Source organism: Gossypium raimondii, chromosome 10, assembly GCF_025698545.1.
Source record: "Gossypium raimondii isolate GPD5lz chromosome 10, ASM2569854v1, whole genome shotgun sequence".
Classification (NCBI taxonomy): Eukaryota; Viridiplantae; Streptophyta; class Magnoliopsida; order Malvales; family Malvaceae; genus Gossypium; species Gossypium raimondii.
The window spans coordinates 19379577-19389625 of record NC_068574.1 but is presented as its reverse complement, the minus strand read 5'-3'; the positions used below and the strand labels follow the sequence as shown (position 1 = coordinate 19389625).

Sequence of the window (10049 nt, the reverse complement as noted above, 5' to 3'; positions counted from 1 at the left end):
TCAAAACACTATGCTTTCACAACTTAATCTTGAAACATCACATTTTCGTAAACCGGTTACTTTTAAGCTTAGCTTCCGCAGCTGAAAAAAATTTTGGGAATAAACTAACATAACTTGGATTTTACTCAAGTTTATAATTAAGAATGTTTTCAATGAAAACATGGTTTTCAAAAGACACTTCAATGTGGCACCTAGATTTGGGCTTAACCTTTAGGCCGGGTTTGGGGTGTTACACATACCCCTTAAGACATCTTAAAGAGTAGTATACTGACTCCTATGTTGGACACAGGTCTTGATGTGTAGCAACATTGACTTTAGATGGGAATTAACACGAGCTAAGGGGTGCTTTGGTCCACACAATCAAACTTAAAGCTTGGAAATGTCAGCTATCATAGGGTTAAGGATGATGGCCACCTGAAATCTATAAATAGGCTCATTATGGACACCAATTACTTAGCTTAGAATTTATCTTTTAATTTTAGTTTAGTTTTCCTCTTTTCTTAGGTTTTAGATTTACTTTCAGTTTGGTCTTTGTTCGATCTCAAGGGATCTGATTTGTGAGTACAATCAAACTTTGTGGATTTGTGTTCATTCTTAATATAAATCAAGCTTTTTTTTAAACTCTATACTTTTGATTCATTTATCATGTTTATTTTTTATATTGATTGTATATTGTTTATGGAAACCATGAGGAACTCATCCTTCTATAGGGATTAGCAAGAGAGGTAAGATCTATTAACTATTTTATAGGGTTACTCAACGAAGTAGTTGTTTGGGAAATGAGGAACCTAAATTTTAGGCTTGACAACTATAGGAAGTAATCAAGGTAGGAATTAACCCAAAATTGGTATTGTCTATCCGTGAACACCTTCACCCCAAGTCGGTCTAGACTTTGAGGTCAGAAGATAAGTATTCCTTGTCAACTCATTAATTTAGTGGAAGATCAGAAGATCCTACTCAGATAGCCACTAGTTGATTGATGAGAAACCCGAAGCGACAGTTGATGAAGATTACCAAAGTGAGCTAATCACCCATAACTAGATTTAAGTAACTCTACTTTCCAATCTCTTGATATTTACTTATTATTTTACTATTATAAAAAAACCCTAAAAATCCCTTTCATTTATATTTTCGTTCTATAACTTATTTTGAGTACTAATTAGATCTTTAGGTGTTTAGGTTAAAGTTGATCTAGCACTAGCTTCCCTTGGGTACGATTCTCGGAGTATTGACCTACTCCGTTGTAACTATATTACAATTGGACCTGTATACTTGCGAATACCGCCTCATATATATCTTTTATTGCAGTATTCACACTCTAGACGTTACGCTAATACGTCCAGAGGCAGTCAAGTTGTTGGCGTCATTGCCAGGGAGGCAACGTCACTAGTTCAATTTTAATTTTTGCACATGAATAAGAATATTTAGGAAATTTTTAGGTTATAGATATGATTCTCGATTTATTTTTTAAACTAATTAACATTACTGATATTTATCTTTTAGGAAGACCTCAGCGCACAGTCTTAATACAAACTACCACCATAGTAACTATAGGAGATCAGTCAACAAGAGTATGGATAATTTTGATTATATGTGTTCAGACAAAGACTTAGATTATGATACTGATATTTATGAAGAAGGGGTCTATAAGGACTGAGAGATATAGGAGAACCAACAACTATTGACGCTTGAATTAAGTAAACTCTGAGGAGAATCATTAACTCCTTCTCAAAACGATAATAAAAACATTAGTGCATCCTTTGGAAAGCATCAAGAGGAGTCAAGCCAAGAATGGAGCAAGGAAGAGAATGCTATTACAAGTACTTCTAAGTAGAGGGAACTCTTGGGCTATTATTTATCTCGCCAAGCAAAAGAATACCAAGATGAATTGAACGATGGTAACAAGGGAAGTTATAAAACCCATTGAAGAAATGGAAAAAGAATAGAAGAGTTAGTCAGACATGGAACTTATCTTCCCAGTAACGTTAGGTTCTTCTGATAGGTCTAAAATGCAAGAGCAGTGTAATGTGGACTTACAATTGGAGACAATGATGTTTGTGGCCAATCTAGTGGAAAAAATCTTTAAGTCTCAAGATCAAGCAAAGAAAAACAAAGATAAACTTGCAATTCTAGGAGATAAACTTTATTTGACTATCTTTTACACGCCTTTAGTCCTAAACAAGGCACCTCAAGAATTCAATGATCTAGGAATTTCCCAAACGCTGATAAAAATCAGAAAAATATATATTGATAGGAATTATGAACACATAACATGTATCAATCAAACAGGACAATTGAGAAGCATAGACATTGAGTTACAGAGTTCACAAAACATTCAATTACCGCAAGAACTACTTAAGAGAATTACCTATAAACAAGTGGAAAAATCCAAAAGCCCGCAGAATCGAAATCCAAGCAGTGAAATTCCTTTCTACTCAAAACCCCAAAGAATACTCCTGTAAGGTCAATCCTAATGGTTGAGATGAACATAATGAGCGACAAGTATGAACCCCAATTCTCAACCTCCTTATGAAGCAGGGACGTTAAGCAAACACTAAAGTGGTTGCGTGATTACATAATCCTACAATTAACAATTATAGTTTACGTAAAGAATTTTTTGTTCTTAAGACAGGTATAAAATGTAATTTTAGAGAGCAATAACCACAGACGAATAGAATGGCACGATGGGTGTTAGACCAATGTGGACAAAAATAATTTGTAGGAAGTGTCTAAGTGCAGACCAACTGAGCTGACAGACGAGTCCATCGGCAAGACCTGACATTTTCTTTCGTAAACCTAACTAACTTTACAAAGTTGTATATTTGGCTAACCAATTAATTGAAATATTAAAGGAAGATTAGAGACAGGGCTAATAGGTAGGCAAAGCACTCTAAAGATCGAAAATTTGGGACAACAGCGTTTGTGTTGCAACACGGTCCCTTTATGTCGCAACATCATGTCCACTAGTAATGAATTACGAAAATCCTAACAACGTCGCGACACCACTGTCCTCTATCGCAACATGGCGAATCGTCTCCCAGAATTTCAAAATTGCTGGGTGTGTTGCAACATTGAACCCTAATGTTGTGACATTAGCAATCTGTTAGGGATGTCACAAGACGGAACCCCTGTGTTGTGACATCGTTGAAATTTTTTGTAGGTTTGACCCGACCCACTAGCACAACCTGGATGTTTAAGCCCTCATATTACCCCGTCATTAAGCTAAAAACTTTTATTTTTAACCTAGAAGTATCCTAACTTAAACCCTTAACCCCTTTTAACACTAAACCTTTCTTAAAAACTTCAAAAATCCAAAACCCCTCTTCCATCCTAAAACCCTAACCATACCAATCTTCATTGTTACTCCTAAGGCTCTATTGGGGAAGCTTCATCAATCACTTAGAGAAGCGATAGAAACATTCACAAATAGGCTAAGGTTAAGTAATACCATACTCGTTTTTTTGCCCCATTGAATTTTTTATTTTCAATTTACTTGCTTTCAAATCATTAAAAATGGCTCATTGAAAAAGCAAGAAGGCTACGGTCTCAAAAAATTCAGATGTTTCGAACCTTGTGAGATTTCATTAATTAAATATCGAGAAATATTTTCTTGAGTCTCAGGGGAAACCTTTCATGTAGGAGTGAGGGTTCAAACCCTCCATGGTCCATTGTAAAAAAATTGGACTTTAGTCTGGTACCATCGTTGGGAGCGATTTTCTATCCCTCCCAAAGAGAACACAGTTGTTCCCATAGTCCATGAATTTTATGCTTCTCTTAAACACCAGATAATTCGATATGGAACCGAGATATATGTGATTGGTGTTTTGGTGTGAAGGGTGGAAGTCCCCTTAATCCCTAGTGCAATATGAGAATTTTATGACACTCCATATTATGAAAGTGATTTTTTTAATAGCATTGATTTGGATGAATTTGGAGATATAGATATGGATAATGTTATAAAATATTTGACTCAGGGCTGGGGTACTTGGAACTATAGACTATATACTAGGTTCCCAACAAATTTTAATCAGACTATAATGTTTCTCGTAGCAAAAATGTGGATGCAATTCATAGCCACTCGAATTTCACCTCCATTGAATGTTTCTAATGTTAGTAATTTCTGAACTATTCTTTTGTATGGTATTTTGCAGCGAAAACAAGTATGCGTAGGAAGATGGATCATTAGTGAAATGAAACATTGTGTGAGTGAGAAAAAGTCAAACTTATATTTCCTCATCTCGTACCAACACTGTGTCAAAAGGTAGGAGTTCGGATGAGTGAAAATGAGCAATTTATGAGACATATTAAAAGTGTAATTGGTGATTCATTATATATTCAATATATTGAGCTTCGAAGAAAACAAATCACCAAATGGAACCAGTGAAGGAAAGAGAAGTTGGACATTTTAGAATCAGTTAAACGGAAGAAGCAATCGAGGGAGAGAAGAGGAGCAAGTGGAAGTGTTGAGGAAAAACTTGATGAGATGATTCGATGGATGTAGGAAACGAGGCCAATACTTCAGGAGTTTGCAAACCTAAATGGGTTGCAAGCCCCGAATTATCCACCTAATATGTTCGACTTAGCTCTGATCCATCAAAATAGAGAAGGGAATGATAAGGGAGAGGACTCCGAAGATGGAAGGGATGCACAAGATCTCCTAGGAATAGAGGATGAGTATGAAGCAGAATTTCAACCGCAACATTCTACACCAAAATGGCCCGTCATCCGAAGTCAAAACCGCCATGCGCCCTCGACAGGTGGGAGCTCTCACAAAGACTATGGCTCAGGAAAGGGAAAAGCCCTGATGGAAATGAGGCAAGCGCCATATTGGGATGATAAGAAGGATTATTGAATATAATAACTTTGGATTGTATTAAATTTGTTGGATAATTTTAATTTGTTCTTAAGATTAGGGACAAATATAGACTTTTAGTTGTTTTGTAGTTTGTTTAAGTTTTCTATGTAGGAACCCCATACAAAAGAGAAACAACAATTTGAACTATCAATGAGCACATAAGGAAGCACCCACTAATAGCAGTTGGAACGACCATGATCAATAGAGTAACTTATTTCCTTTTCTTTTTATGGGCTACACATTGAGGATAATGTGTTATCTAAAGTGTGAAGGGTAACATAGAAAATTTGTCTAAATTTTTATGTTTTTCTTTTGATTTTTCTTGTCAATTGTGTGCTTGAGCTTGTATAAATACAATTGATTGGTTAAGAGCATGTACATAAGTTGCTTGTGTTTACAAATAAATTTGCCATGATAATAGATGATTTTAAATTTTTGACTAATTAGACTACTAAGTTTTATATGTTACACTATAAATAGGCTTTATGCAATCTACTGTACCAAATGAGATAGAATATACAAGGAAACAAGCATGCTACTACGAATGATAATTGGTTGAATTTGAGTTTGTTTGGTTTATTAAATTTGTACATATTGAGATATTTAAGGAATGACCTAAGGAATTGTTTGGAACATATCCACAGCTAAAAATTTTACCTATATTTATTCACCTTTAGTACCAAATTTTGAGCCTGTAAACACTTCTTGATGAACATTTTTACAAAAATCAAACTTGAAACGTTAATTTGTATTTGCCCTTTCTCTTTGGTCCTAAACTGTACGACTATAGACGTCTGGCCATACGTATTGAGGATTAAGTAGATACATTACAATAGATTTTGGAAAAAACAAGCTGGAATAGGAAAGATTTGTGTGATATAGGAGTTATATGTTAGCCTAAAAGTACAGAACAAAAGAAAATTTCAAAAAGAAAATCAATACGAGTAGAAAAAATTTTTAAAAAGCAAAAAGCATTAGTGAGTGAGATGAATTGAAAAAAAAGTGACAAAGTCACAAAATTAGAAAATGCGTTCATTAGTAATAAAAAAATCGTAGGTTAGTTGTAGTTACTATGCCATGTTATGATTTCCTATGTGGAGAAATAATGAAGGTGATAGAAGGAAAAATAAGGCGGTGAATGGGTAAAGGTTGCTAAAGAGGAAGAATAGAGATCGATACGATGTGCCAAACTATTATCGAATTTGTAACCCTTTTGATGCTTACTGTTTTTGAATTCCATACCTGTCCTAAGCCTCATAACGTTACAAGCCAAAAAGTCCTATGTGACCTAAATATCTTTATGCATAAATGGACATTATATTAAACAATCACATAAGCTGCTATTTGTATTCTGTTAAGATAATCAAATTACTTCTATTATTTATTGATGGATTCCTACAGGTGAGGCCTTTAATGCTTGTATACTTTGTAATGTACTGAACTTAGATGTTTGAGGTCAAAAGTGGTAACTCAATTATTCATTATGTCAAGGTTATTCGTGAATATGAAATGCCTAGTCATGTGCTCCAAAGTCAATACTTGTATTATATTTCCTCAAGGGTCGTCTCTTCTATTTCTTGTTTTTCTTTTTTTGTTACTTGAGGACAAGTAATGACTTAAGTATAGATGAGTTTGATCTGCCGTAATTCGGTGTAGTAGATTAAACTAATTCTCGCACTTTAAGAGCTTTAAAATAAGCATTATCATTAGGTTTTAATTATGTTTTTGTAAGTTTTCTTCAAGTCAATAAAAGGTGCAAATTGAGTCTTTTATTAACCTTAGAGGTCGAATGAGGCCTAAGGGTGAGCTAATAAACTTTTTAAGTGTGTAGGAGATCATTAAAAGGTGTGCTAAATTGATACTGGTCATTATGTCACAACACGGGGGATTTGATGTCACAACATAGGGAGTAGAATGAAGAAATTTCGAGACTGCCTTCGACTTCGCGGCACAACTGAAGGGTGTCGCGGCATACCCCTGAAGACATCTTGAAGAGAAGTATATTGACTCCTTTGTCACGACACAGGTTTTGATGTATCGTGACATCGACTCTGGACGGGAATTAACACAAGCTAGGGGGCGTTAAGGACCGCACAATCAAACTTAAAGCTCAAAAATGTTAGCTAACCTAGGGTTAAGGACAACGACCACTTGAAATCTATAATAGGCTCATTTGTCACACATTATGACACCAATTACTTAGCTTAGAATTTCTCTCTTAATTTCAGTTTAGTTTTTCTCTTTTCTTAGGTTTTAGATTTACTTTCAGTTTGTTCTTTGTTTTATCTCAAGGGATCTGATTTGTGGGTACAATCAAACTTTATGGATTCACAATCATTCTTAATACAAATCAGGATTTTTCTTAAACTCTATAATTTTAATTCATTAATCATGTTTACTCTTCGTATCGATTCTATATTGTTTATGAAAACTATGAGGAACTCATCCTTCTATGGTGGAGTAGTGAATGGAGGTATGATCTATTAACTATTTTATATGGTTACTCAATGGATTGTTCAATTCCCAATGATTCGATATGATAAGACTCGGATACCACTTGTTAGAACCGTAAAAATCTGATATAAAATTTAATAAACCAAGATCTATCATATTAGATCACCAAGATTAAATAAATAACAAAACTAAATGTGGAAGCATACTTGAATACATTGTTGGAGATTGCCCAGAAGATTTTGATCTTCCAAGAAAATAGTTTTCTCTTTGTATATTCTCTCTGTTGGGGATAGAAAAGAAATACGAGATATATATATATATTTATTTCTTGGGGACAACTACCTCTTTTAAAATAATTGATTATTAAATCAGTTTTTGGTATTTATAATTTGGCCCTCATCAAATTATAAATACAACTTATGGTATCTACACATTATTTCTATGACACTTTAATACCTATGACACTTGTAACATAATTTGTTACTTAATTTTATATCACACTTTATAATAACATTATACATTATATATATGTGCTCATAATTGAGGATTTTAATCCAACATGTTAATCTAAGTAATGACTAACATATTTTTTTATTTTTATTTACAATATTTTATTCAAATGCTTGAAAGAATGTTATTTTTCTTATTTGAGTGAGAATATTTTTTAATTTATTCAATCATTAATTTGAATATAAATGCTTAATTTTAAAGCAGATAATTGATATTACATTACTCTAAAAATTTTAATTAAAAAAATTGATAAATGAAGTTTGAAATAATAAAAAATTATTATGGCTAGAAATTTTTCAGATCTTATTATGGTTGTATGTACTTATCCCCACCGTGGTGTTGCTAATGGCTTTATTGTCGAAGCACGAGCATGTAGCAAGCCATCATCTTTGCGGTTGAGCTAGGATTTCGATTGGTACAGTGGAAGGCGGTTCACTTACTATCATTAAAAAGTTGACTTCTCCTACACCAGACAAGTCTATCCTTAGCCCGATTGTTCGAGATATTAAGGAAAATTTGGAGATATTTGCAAGAGTCACCTTAGGACCATTATAGTTACGACCGTCGTTCTCCAGGGTTTCGGTCGCCAGCTCCCCTGTCATCAGGTCACCAACTTCCTTAACCTTCCGGCATTGGCCAAGCATCAGCCGCCATACATGGTCTTATGACTTTGTAGAGACCTGTGTTTTTGGTAAACAATCACCCGGGCCTAATCACTGTGACCCCCTTTATGAGGAGGCATCCCTTCTCCCGAAGTTACAGGGCTATTTTGTCGAGTTTCTTAGAGAGAGTTGTCTTCTGGCCCTAGGTATCTCTACCTAACCGTTTGTGTCGATTCCGGGTATAGGTACCCTTTTGTTGAAGGTCGTTCAAGCTTTTCCTAGGAGTATAGTATGGATTACTTCAGCGCCGAAGTGCCTGGTACTCGAACATTGGATCGTGGCATTTTCTCTACCCCTTCTTACCCTGAAAAAGTAGGGAAACATTGTGTCATTGAACCAATAACCATTTTTTGGCTAACCTAGCCTCCTACGTCCCTCGAGACCAACAAGGGGTAGTACAGGAATATTCACCTATTTTCCATTAACTACGCCTTTCGGCCTGATCTTAAGCCCTGAATCACTCTACGTAGATGAACCTTGCGGAGGAACCCTTGGGTTTTCGGGGCATTAGATTCTCACTAATGTTTGCGTTACTCAAGCCGACATTCTCGCTTCCGCTTCGTCTACTCCCGCTCACGCGGGTGCTTTCTCCTAAGGTGGAACGCTCCCCTGCCAATACATTTTTATATCCCACAGCTTCGACAGATAGCTTAGTCCCGTTCATCTTCAGCGTAGGAGCGCTCGATCAGTGAGCTATTACTCTCTTCCAAGAGTGGTTGCTTCTAGGCAAACCTCCTGGTTGTCTCTGGACCTTACCTCATTTACCACTGAGTGGTCATTTAGGGGCCTTAGTTGGTGATTTGGGTTGTTTCCCTCTCGACGATGAAGCTTATCCCCCATTGTCTCATTGGCCGACCTCGACCCCTGCTATTTTGAGGTCATATCTAGTATTGAGAGTTTGCTTCGATTTGGTACAGCTCTAGCAGCTGTATCGAAACAATTTTTTTATTGGTCTAGTAACAAAATTAGCCCTCATATATTTACACATTCTATCAATTTGATCCTAAATATAAAAAAAAATCAACAAATTTAGCCCTCAATGTTTACAAAATTTGTCATTTTAGATCTAATGCTAAAAAATTCAATAAATTTGACCCTCAACATTTACAAAATCTATCAATCTAGACTTAATGTCATCTATTAGGGTTCTTTTGCAAGTGACTTGAAAGAGTGTAGTCTTTTCTTATTTTAATATCTCACATAGGTTAGCCAATGGGTTATCTGAATGAAAATGATTTTTTTAATTTTAATTTTTAGAGTTAGGACTAAATTGATAGATTTTGTAAATTTTGAGGGCCAAATTTATTAAATATTTTAGAATTAGAACTCAAAAGACAAATTTTGTTTACATTGAGGGCTAAATTTATTATTTTTTATATTTAGGATCAAATTGATAGAATGTGTAAATATTATGGGCTAATTTTGTTACTAGACCAATAAAAACCCACATTAGCTTAGAGTGACTAAAGTATTCAATTTTGAAAAGCTTACGGACTAAATAAAAAAATTTAATAGTTGGGAGATCAAAATAAAACAAAAGGCATAGTTGGGTGACCATTTTTATAGTT

The 10049-nt window shown here is 34.8% G+C and overlaps 1 long non-coding RNA gene across 1 annotated transcript; it reads right to left on the bottom strand.

The window, feature by feature from the left end:
- Positions 1–8033: 8033 nt before the first annotated feature.
- On the bottom strand, positions 8034–9696 carry LOC128034153 (uncharacterized). Its single transcript, XR_008190285.1, has 2 exons — positions 8893–9696; positions 8034–8785 (listed from the first exon to the last, which is right to left on the bottom strand). It is a non-coding gene; the product is annotated as an uncharacterized LOC128034153 (long non-coding RNA).
- Between the last annotated feature and the right edge of the window lie 353 nt (positions 9697–10049).